At 35.9% G+C, this 12,154-nt stretch overlaps 1 protein-coding gene across 2 annotated transcripts in view; it reads left to right on the top strand.

Annotated features, from left to right (window-relative positions):
- LOC150079140 (vacuolar protein sorting-associated protein 11 homolog) overlaps positions 1 to 12,154 on the top strand; it is a 697,977-nt gene that overhangs the window by 173,641 nt on the left and 512,182 nt on the right. The window lies entirely within an intron of this gene.

The following is a 12,154-nucleotide window of genomic DNA, read 5'->3' as shown; positions in this document are numbered from 1 at the left end:
GATGTGTTGTAAGCGCTGGTCATTGTGATCACGTTTGTGAATTGAATTTTAATTCTATTAAACAGCGATTCTAATTAGCGAAAATAGGAGGAATATTATCCACAGGCTATAAAAGTAAAGATATATTAAGCACAGATTTTCTCTTTATTACCTTACCAATTAAAAAATTAATGATACGTGAAAATCGGAAGAATATATGTGATAATCGGAATAATTAATACGTACTGTAATATGTACATACTAACTAGTTGACATTTCTGTTCACTGACATTTGTGGGTGGGGGTTAAAATTTAAAACAGTAATAAGATAAGCAATTAATAACAAAGGACACGGCACACACAAATTGCAAGTAACACAACACGCGCAAGTGAGAATGGAGTAACAAATTACGAAGCTTTAAAAATAGGAATGAAGAGAAGATTCTAAAAATGATTTTTTTTTATATGATTGAAGATTCCATGGAAGTGTAAACACATTTTACCATAACAACCCACAGAATTCCAGCTGTCGGTATTAACGTAAATTCAATAAGATCGAGTTTACTGTCCGTTTATGATAGATTGCACTAACACAAAAGCCCAATAAACAGGTGACTGCTAATTGTTCTATTGTTTTATGGTTGTGATCTCCAGAAATCCGACCGAACTATGTGGTACGGTCGGAGACAATCATAGGGTAATCTCCAGTGCTGAGGTCTCCTGCCCCAATTAAACGGCATTTTGTCCCAATTAAGCGAAGTAAACCCTGGCTATTTTCTCGATTGGTTTTTGTTTTTTAAGATTTGCCCCAAATAAACGGCTGCCCTGATTAACTGGTGGTCCAAATAACCGGAATCCACTGTATATATATATATATATAACTGATATTAATGATTTTTAAATATAAATCAAAATTAATGCCAATAGCATTGCAAAACTGTTGAACAAAAAATAATAAATTAAACATAATAATTAATCAACAGGGAGGGAAAAGAAAAGGTAAGACTAAAAATTGTAGCAGAAAATCTCCAAATAAATTTAGAAAATCCAATTCAAAATAATAAATCAATTTTAAAATTTAGAGCCAGTTACATAAGAATTTAGCGGCACACCCCTCATAAGGTGCCAGTTCCGAATTCGTGAAATATCGCAAATAGAGACTAAACTAACTACAATAAAATAAAACCAAAATAACAAAAATAGACAGACCATTATGCCTCATATTAACAGAGGACCACAAGGCCAATAATGGTCAGTGAATTGCTGCATTTCAATCACTAAACAAATCGTCGCAAAGGCGAACCAATCGAAGGATCAGATGCCACCCTATCCCCCAATCGAACCACCAATGCAGAGGATTTGAATAGCGGTGGTCCTTATGCAGCAAAAAATAAAAATATAGAACAGACTAGCACTATATAGAACAAAATATAGAACAGACAGACTTTATATTTATATTTATTTTCTTAATTTTAATATTATATTTTGTACCATTTTTTATTTTTTTAACTACTTCATTATGCTAATATATGTAAATAAAACGGTAGTAGTAAGTTTGATGTGCTTATGCTGCGCCTGCACTGCCATCTATAGAATTTTATTTATTTGTCTATATAAGCTAGTTAAGCTTACATTGTTAGTGGTGTGGCTCTGTGCTGGAGTGCTTTATTATTATTATTAATATTATTACTAGCCATATAGTGCAAGAAAGCCTGAGGCTTATGCTGCACCAGCTAAAAAAAAAGAATTCCAAGTTACCCTGAGAGAGAGAGAGAGAGAGAGAGAGAGAGAGAGAGAGAGAGAAAGAGAGAGAGAGAGAGAGAGAGAGAGAGTCTGAAGTAGAAGGGAATCACCAAGAAAGAGAAGAATGATGATATCCAGCTCAGGAACCTGGGTGTGCCAAGCCCATACTCACCAGATGTGAGCCCCTGGGGTTAAATCTGTCTGTTCTATATTTTTATTTTCGCTGCATAAGGAAATCCTCTCATATTGAAATCCTCTGCATTGGCAGTTTGATTGGGGGATCGAGTGGCGTCTGATCCTTCGATTGGTTCGCCTTTGCAACGATTTGTTTAGCGATTGAAATGCAGCGATTCACTGACCATTATTGACCTTGTGGTCCTTTGTTGATATGGGGCATAATGGTCAGTCTATTTTTGTTATTTTGGTTTTATTTTATTGTAGTTAGTTTAGTCTCTATTTGTGATATTTCACGTAATTCAGAACCGGAACCTTAAGAGGGGGGGGGTGCTGCTAAATTCTTATGTAATTGGCTCTAAATTTTAAAATTGATTTATTATTTTGAATTGGATTTTCTAAATTTATTTGGAGATTTTCTGCTACAATTTTTAGTCTTACCTTTTCTTTTCCCTCCCTGTTGATTAATTATTATGTTTAATTTATTATTTTTCGTTCAACGGTTTTTGCCATGCTACTGGCATTAATTTTGATTTATATTTAAAAATCATTAATATCAGTTATACATTGAGCATCATGTGGAGGAATGTGCATTTTGCTGCATCTAATGATAGCTTTATATTTATATTTATTTTCTTAATTTTCGTATTATATTTTGTACCATTTATTATTATTGTTTTATTTGTTTAGCTACTTCATTATGCTGGTGTGTGTGTGTGTGTGTGTGTGTGTGTGTGTGTGTGTGTGTGTGTGTGTGTGTGTGTGTGTGTGTGTGTGTGTGTGTGTGTGTGTGTGTGTGTGGCCTATTCTCAGTTTCAATTTCACTGATGTCCATTTCCACCTACAGTCTGCCAAGCACTACTTACTTTTTCGACAGAATCCCAGTTATCAGTTGCCTCAACCACTGCTGCTCATCTCAATTGTCCCAATTATTTGTTGTACAATTCCTTTTGCTCCACAGGTATCACTTATTCATATGTCTGCTCTGATATGCCCTGTTAAAGACTTTGTAATTTGGAATCTTTTCTGGCTTAAAATCTCTCTACCCCATTCTGTTGAATTCATCTGTTGCTTTTATCATTCTCCTAACTCTGCTAATCACTTGGAACTCTGATTTCCTGACTTTGAAACTCTACTTTCTCCATCTCAACTTTCCTAACAGTGAGGTAATTTTCCTTATAATATTCACAATTCCAGCTGGCCTGAGTTTTCTAGTCAAACAGACTCAGCTGCACAATATGCTGAGGCTTTTGCAATTACTAATGACCTCACACAGGTTGTTCGTTAACTTACCAGAATACTAGACAATCCTAACCACACATCCAATGCTCTTATCTTTTCATCTTGAAGAACCTTTCAAAGTACACAGTCAAGGTGAATGGTCCTCTGTGAACCTCAGATCACAACTTGGTGAGGCCTCTTCTCCAGTGGAGCCTTTCTCGTGGCACATTACAAGAATGTATAATGGGATCATCTACAAGATTTCTATTCTTGGTTGGATTATGGTTTTAAATCTCCCAGTAAGTGTTTGCTCAGATCGTGTTAGTGAAATTATCCTTTAGGGATGAAATCCTTTAATCCACACTTTCTGTTATTTAAACCTTGATTTTTTGAAATTTGAACAATATTGATCTCCAGAAAGCTCCAGTTCCTGATGGTATTTCTCCACTTGCTCTCAAAACCTGTGTTCCTCAAAACCTGTGTTCTGTGTTGCCTTTTTACACTTTCGTATTCCATTGGCATTTTTCCTTCTGCTTGTAAATTTGCTCATATCCAACCAGTTCTTAAAAAGATTGACAAATCCCTCTCATACAATTATTGTCCCATTCCACTTACCCCCACTCTTTCCAAATTAATGTAGAAATCCATTAATTGCCATCTCTTAAACTATCATGAAATCGTTCATCTGGTCAGTGATTGCCAGTATGGATTTTGCCAGTGTCAAACCACTGGTGATATATTAGCTAATGTTACCCATCTATGACCAAATTCAGTTGAAAAGTTTGGCGAATCTCAAGCATTGATCATGTTTGGTGTGAAGGTCTTTTAAACAAGCTCCCATGTTATGGATTGCCAACTGTTTTTTGCTATTGGGTATCCAGTTTTTCTCTGACCACTCTCTGGTTCTAGATTGCTCTTTGTCCTGTAACTTCTCCTCTAATGCTGTTGTTACTTCCCCAAGGTTCAGTTCTTTCTCCCACTCTTTTCCTCTTGTATATTAATGACCTTCTTTGACAGACAGGAAATCCTATCTATAGTTTTGTCAATGGTAGCACATTGCATTCTGTCTTCCAGTTTGAGAAACCATTCCCTGTGCAAAACCACCCTACAGCCATTTATTTAAATGCTGATCTTCAGGTAATTATTGATAACCTAGTTAATTCCAATCCTTGTATTTCACAAAAAATGAGACTACTGCTCTTATGCTTATCTTTGATGACACCCATTTTTTTAGATAAATCACATATCTTTATTAGAGTCTTGCCTTCTAATCTCTCACTTGGAATAAGTACATCATAAATATTGTTTCTTCTGCATCTGAAAAAAACTGAGTTTTCTCTTTCATTTTAAGCATTACTTTTCTTCTGAACAAATACTTGCACTTGCTCTGTACAAGTCTCAAATCCACCCTATATTTAAATATTATTCTTACATCTCAGGTGGTATCTCTCTCTCTCTCTCTCTCTCTCTCTCTCTCTCTCATAGATCGTTGTTTCTGCTGAATGCCTTTTCTTTAGTTACTTCTGTGGTCACTGTCTTCTGAATTGGCATGTGTAACCCTTAAGTCTCTTCCAAACCAGTCTGAACATGTGCTGTTAACTGTCAGCATCTATTTACTATCTAACTTCAAACCCACAGAATGAATATTTTTTCTTCCTCATTTGTCCCTTCAACTTTTCTGATACAGCCTTCCTTCACATGTATATCTTGAAAATTATAATCTAAAGAAAGTGTAATGTCAACAAGTCTTATTCTCTCTACTCAACCTTCAACCCATGCATGGTACTAAGTACTATAGGTTTCTAGACAAAGTCCTGAATTCAGTACTCTTTTTATTTAACTAGGTTCTCATACCAACAATTTGTGCCATTCTATGCAGCATTCCCTAATCTGGAAAAGATCAGATAGATCCACACAGCATATCAGTTAATATCCTTCACCAGCTATTTAGGTTAGGTGATTGAAAAGAAAATTCACAATCAGTTGGTATTGTTTGGCTTTTGTAAAAATCAGTTCATACTATCCTTTATGGTCAAGGCCAAATCTAACATGTGAAGTGCTTTCATCCGAAATGGACATCTTACGGTATGCCTGGACATCGACTAGGATATTTCCCATTGCCCTAGGACTAAGGTTATCTACTGATAGCCATATAATGTTTCCTTCAAAATAGAACTTTTCAAGTGTGTTACTGCAGTATTTTTTTTCGCAACCTGTAGTATAAATGAAAGCTGTTCTACAAAGGTCAGTGCCCAGTTCCATGCTCTTTGCAGAGTTAGAATAAACAATATAGATCAGAACATTCCTGCAACCATTGACATTTATCACTGTGCTGCTGACCGTGCAATAATTTGCTACTTATAGAATATATTTTATACGTATAGCAAGTGGTTCTTAAATCAAACATTCAATGCTGAATTTACATTTCAGAAGCAGATATTGCAAACAACAATTCTGTTTTTGAAGAAGCTGAATGTACTTAAAGTTATCTCATCTATAGCATGAAGGCTAATCAGCTCTTCTCTACCTGTAGCAAGCTTTGCTGCAGGTAGAGAACTCAGTACCCTTTTATTTAATTGGCCTTTGCTAAAAGTCTTTATCCTAACTATTTGTAGCTTTCTACATAGCATTCCCTAAACATGGAGATCAGATGGATTCATACAACATACAATTTTATATATCTCAACACTTGTTTAGGTAAGAAGCTAAAAGAAAATTTGTAATTATTTTTTATAGTATTGATAATAGTATTAGTAGTCATAAATGATTCAAAAAAGTAATTTTGTACAGGAAAAAAAAAAAAAAACACTTCCCATATCACTTGGCCATCCTTTCTAAAAGAGTCTCTACTTCTTCCTGGAATTTATTCAATTTACCACCCCTCAAAAACCAGATGGAGTTTGTTCCAACAATTGACCACCCACCATGTGAAGGTAAATTTTCTCATATTTACCCTAAAATCATCCTTTCTCAGTTTGAATTTATGCCCCCTCTGGATAGCAAGAGCAAGGATTCCATTAGCATTGGGTTTACTTAGCCTATTCAAAGTCTTAAGCACCTCAATCAGATCTCTTTACAGGTGCATAATCTCCAGGCACTGCAGTTTACTGAACTGAAGCCATTCCTGATAAGAGTACACTTGTTCCTCTCACTAATCTCATTTCTCATTTCTGCAGCTGTCCTTACTAAAATGAGGCCTCCAGACCTGTATGCAGTACTCAGAATTTTGCCTGACTATTTCTTTATACAATAGGATAATCACCTCATTATCCCTGATGGCAAAATTCGTGTATATCATTTAAAAACCCTCATAAACTGTCCTGGCAGCCTGTATGCACTCCTCTTAACATCATATCTGACTGTAGCACACTCCAGGTCTTTTTTCATTTCTGAGTGTAGTACCACAGTTTGTATGTTATTTTGGGGTTACTGCCCCATATGCAATAATTTGCATTTGTCAGTGTTAAACTTTAATTGCCATTTCTCAGTCCATCTGCCTAATTTTTTTTAGAACTTGTTGCAGCAGCCGCATACCTTCATTACTGTTAATAACCAGTCTGCCAACCTTTATATCATCTGCAAACTTAGACATTTAGCTTGATATATATCCTCATTAACATCATTGATAAGTATATTGAATCTGCAGATAAAGGAGCCACTAGGTGGCAGTGATCACAGTGTACTGATGTGGGATTTACTTAAAGATATACTACCACAAGGGTAAAAGGAAGGGTTTTTTGCTTTCGTAAAAGTAACTGTGATGGTCTCAGACAATTTTTAAATTCCATACAGTGGAACCAACTGATGATGTTACCAAGCAAATCCTAAAAGCATTCAAGGATGTAGTCTTGGAAGTTACTGGGCTTTTTATACCAACTAGAAATACTGTTCAGGGTTTAGGCCTAAACCGATGTTAGATGAACTAATGAGACTCATGGCAAAGAAGAACAATGCATGGGATGCATAAAAATTATCAGGCGACACAGAAGCCTATGGTAGATATAAGTTAGTCTGCAATCAAGTCACAAAGGAGGTTAGGAGAGCAAAGGCAGATTATGAGAAATCTTTGATAAAGGATGCAAAGAAAAACAGCAAAGACTTTACTTATGTGAACTCTAGAAGGAAGGGGATGAATCACTTTGGTCTACTTGATCATCAACAGGATCGTCAACAGGTGAACTGATAGTTCACCTGTTGATGATCCTGCTTGGGTTGCTGACAAACTGAATGAGTATTTTTCATCTACATTTGCACATGAATTCTTTAGGGAAGGAGATTCCAGAAGTTTATCAAACTCTAACAGGGAGCTAAATGATTTTGTAATAACTGAGAGGAAAATGGAAGAGAACTTGTTGAAGTTAAACATAAACATGTTGAAGTTAAACTCGTGGCAGAGAAGAACAATGCATGAGATGCATATAAATTATCAGGCGACCCAGAAGCCTGTGGTAGATATAAGTTAGTCTGTAATCAAGTCACAAAGGAGGTTAGGAGAGCGAAGGCAGATTACGAAACATAAGAAAGGAAGAACCCGGGGTGTATGGGTTACCCAGTTATATTAAGGGAGGCAGCTAAGGAGATAAGAAACCTTAGCCATAATTATGAGAGCATCTTTGGATTCACAGGAAGTGTCTGGGGATATGCAAATGTATTTCCAATTCACAAAGGGGATCATGGGGTGACACAAGTAATTACAGACCTGTTAGCTTAACTTATGTTCCAGTTGAAATAATGGATTAACTGGTTAAAGAAGTAATGCAGAACCATCTAGACGGGAGTGGTGCAGTTATACTTCAAACACAACATGGGTTTGTGAAGGGAAAATCTTGTCTGACCAATTTTATTGGATACTGTGATGCAGTCACAAAGGAACCAGGTGCAAAAAATAATTTTTATCTCATATATTTGGATATCAGGAAAGCCTTTGATACTGTTACACATAAAAGACTGCTATACAAATTGGAGCAGTGTGGCATTAAGGGTGTTTACTGTTATTGATAAAGGGATGGTTACTAAGGACACTGCTCTTCATGGACTGATGTTATTAGTGGAGTCACCTGAGATTTGGTTCTGGGCCCATTGTTGTTTTCTATATTTATTATTGATATTGGTGAAGGCATGTGAAGCTTAATGTCGAAGTTTGCAGGTGATATAAAGGTTGGCAAGCTGGTTAACGATAGTAATGACGTGCTACTGCAGCAGTATCTAGAAAAATTAGGCAGATAAGCTCAGAAATGGCAATCGAAGTTTAACATCGAAAAATGCAATGTACTGCATATGGGTAACAATAACCCCAGAGTAATGCACCAACTCTGTGGTACTACACTCAGAGTAATGGAAAATGAAAAATGAAAAAAAAAAAAAAAAAAAAAACTGCAGTAATTGCGCAGCCAGATATGAAGTTCTCTGAGCAGTGCAGACAAGCTGAGCTGCCAGGACAGCTCATAGAATTTTGTCAATGATATACAAGAATTGTGCTAGCAGGGATAGGGAGGTGATTAATCCATTGTATGGTTAAGCACTTCTTGAGTACTGCATGCAGATTTGGAGGCCTCATTTTAGGAAGGATGTTGAGATGCTGGAGTGAGAACAGAAAAGGATAATGAGATTAAGGGAAACGAAAGGAGACTTTTACCAAGAAACACTTCAGTTCTGCATATTGCAGCATCTGGAGAGTAGGCACCTGTCCTGATTGAGGTGTTTAAGGCTTTGAATGGATTGAGCAAGCTCAGTGCTGATGGCATTCTTTCTCTGACTGACATGAGGGGCATAAATTCAAATTCAGGAGGGTTGATTGAAAGATAAATATGAGTTTTGCCTTCAGTCAGCTGGTAGTTGACTGTTGGAAGATCCTTCCATCTGGTATTGTGGAAGTGGGCGGCAGTTTGGATAAATTGAAGGAAGAACCATAAAATTATTGGAGGGATGAACAAGTGGTGCCGGCAGTTTTTTTTTTTTTTTTTTTTCCCCTGCTGTTTTATAAGCCTGCTTCTTTCCATTATATGCTGCTGCTGCTACTACTAATAATAAAAGGTAACAAAAGGGTGCTTAGGTATGGCTTCAGTTCTGGAAATTGTAGCATCCTGAGATTAGACACTTACAAGGAGCTCTGATTAAGGTGGTTGAGGCTCTGAAAGGATTGAGTAACTTCGCTGCCTGTGGATTGCTTCCTCTTCCCATGAGGGGGCATAAATTCCATTTGGCCTGCCAGTAATTGATTGTGGGAACAGACTTCCATCTAGTGTTGTTGAAGTAGGTAGTTTTAATAAATTCAAAGAACAAAAAAGAATAAATTCACTGTTAGAGGCAATACAGTTGATAGTGGTATGTGTTTTTTTTTTTTTTTTTGCTCCTGGTATAATCTTGCTTTCTTGCATCAGTTGACGCTACTAATACTAATCCGAGTTTAATCCAGAATTAATAGTAACAGGTGTCAATTTGTATTTTGTTGCTACTTTCACTGATTGATGTTGGTTTAATTACCACTCTTCTTCTTTATTGATCTGTTTCAGTTTCCAATTTGGTATAGATAAAAATTCTCATTTGATCAAAGTCAGGATTCATGATGGTCACATTCTATTTAATACCATTAGAACCAAGCCTGGGTAGTATTCATTAAAATTTTTAATGGATTCTGGTTTCTGTAGCACATGATTATTTCTAATCCCTCCATTTAAGTTATATTCTCTTTATTTAAAGTCTCATTCTGTTCCCTCATCATATCTCCAAGTACTCTATTTTCAACATTTCTATCAATAATGTGTAATAATCAATATACATATTTTTTTATCATTAGGTTTAGACCCTTGATGTTTATTTTCAATTCATGAAATATTATTAGGCACCTCCGTAGCCAGGTGGGAAGGAGCAGCAGTGCGTAGCACACGCTTCTTGATTAGACCGGGGTTCGAGCCCGTCACCACCAAATACGGAGGATGCGGAAAGGTCAAGGGAATGACCACTGCATATTCCCGGAGCAATATGGCCTTAGTTGCTAATGCTCCTAAAAACCAAATAACAATAACAATAATAACATGAAATATTATTTCAGCTAGCTGGTAGTTGATTGTTGAAATAAACTTATCTGGTATTGTGGAAGTGTAGTTTAGGGAAGAACTAGACAACCTATTAGAGGCATTGGACAGTGATGTGTGAAGTTGGACTAATACCCTTGGCTGATGCTCTGCTTACTGTTTTGTATCATTTGGCTGATGCTCTGCTTACTGTTTTGTATCACTACTAATCCTAATTTCACTTAATTTTCATTATTAGGCGAATTAATTGAAATTTATTTATTGAAACTGCTTATATTAAGCCTAATGTAGCAGTAAGTTGACAAAGCATAAACAGAGAGAATTAAGTGAAATTTGCCATTCCTTTACCTACTTTGCCTGCAACACTGAAAAACAGAAAAAACTTGGAAGTGTGGCACTGGAACAATAAAAAAAAAAAAAAAAAAAAAAAAGAAGCAAATGAATTTGTGGTGCAAAAATGAGGAGCTTGAAGCAAACCTTTTTGAGTACACCAACAAATGTGGGCATCTAATTTGCTAGTATCAGTCCAGTTTTGAGAGAAAAGACTGATTATCTAGCTCAACAACATGTAATTGGCAACTTCAAATCGTGTAGAGGCTGGCTCCAAAGATTTAGGGACAGGAATAATTTAGTTTCAAGAAATATTTTCAGCAAGTCTGGATCACAGACAAAGAAAAGGCCACATACTGGTTGTGTTTTGTACAGCCCATTTTTGAAAAATAATAAATAGCCAAAGGATATTTTTAATTTTGACATCTACAAACATCTACAAATTTTGACATCTACTTTGTATATATTATAATTTGAAGTCATACAAGACACTTGTTTTGAGGAGAGTCTTGTAATGGTGTAAAATTGAGTAAACAAAATTCACTATTTTTTTTATGCTGTAATGCAGATGGAAGTACAAAAGCGCATCCACTTCGTGGCAGGAAATTATCTAAGCCAAGATATTTTAGCAATTAATCAACTTCCATGCAATTGTGAGGCCAGTTGAAGTACTTGGCTTACGTTAAAAATTTTCAGTCTTGGTTATTGAGAGTAGACAGAAGAATGGCTTCAGAAAAAAAGGAACATTTTGACAATTCTATATTATTGCATAACACATTCTTCTGAGGCACTTAGGTTGATGAATATATAGCTGTTGTTTTTACTTCCCAGTACTATCAGTTTTATGCAGCCACTGAATCAAGGCATTATTTATCTAACTACTTCAGAAAGAGAGGGGGGGGGGGGCATGGAAGAGAATATTGAAAAACATGGTCCAGAAAATGATTGTGATAGCATTGTTAAGGAATAGGGACTCTGAAGGAGAATATGGATTTTGTTGGCAAATTTAGGAGTTGTTTAAGATGAATGTTGAAGTTTTTGTTACCAGTAATGAAAGCGAAAAAATATTCACTTTGCCCTTTAAAAAAGATGCCCAAAATGCATTGAACATAATAGAGAATATGTTAGTCTGCAATAAAATTGATAGAGAAATAACTGTTTCTTTATCAACATTTCTTTATATCCTTTTTTATTGTTTGACAATTCTATGCTGCTGTTAAGAATGCATATGAGAGAGAAACTGTGCAAGCTAAATAAAAATTTTTCATTATTTAAATTAAATTAATTTAATTCTTCTGTATATACTATATACAGGCTGCCATAGCCTGGTGGTCAGGCACGCGGGTGCATAAGTACACGTGCCTTGAGTGACTGGGGTTCAAGCCCGTGACTGCTGAATACGGTGCTGTTTCTTGCATTCTGTCTATCTTGTGAACCCCTCTGACCGTTTGGTCGTCCTGGAGTATAAACAGAAATTTTATTTATTTATTTATATATACAGAAGAATTAAATTAAATATATACAGTAAACCCTTGATTTAACGGACTAATAGGGGAGAAGGGGTATCCGTTAATGCTGAAAGTCTGTTAAATCGAATGTAACCTGGGAGGGCATTTTTTATTGTTCTTAATTTAAAAAAAAAAAAAAAAAAGCTTTAATACAATATACAGTAC

Source organism: Mastigoproctus giganteus, chromosome 10, assembly GCF_048544385.1.
Source record: "Mastigoproctus giganteus isolate SK-2022 chromosome 10, ASM4854438v1, whole genome shotgun sequence".
In the NCBI taxonomy this organism is placed as follows: Eukaryota; Metazoa; Arthropoda; class Arachnida; order Uropygi; family Thelyphonidae; genus Mastigoproctus; species Mastigoproctus giganteus.
This window is presented reverse-complemented; position numbering and strand designations above follow the sequence as displayed.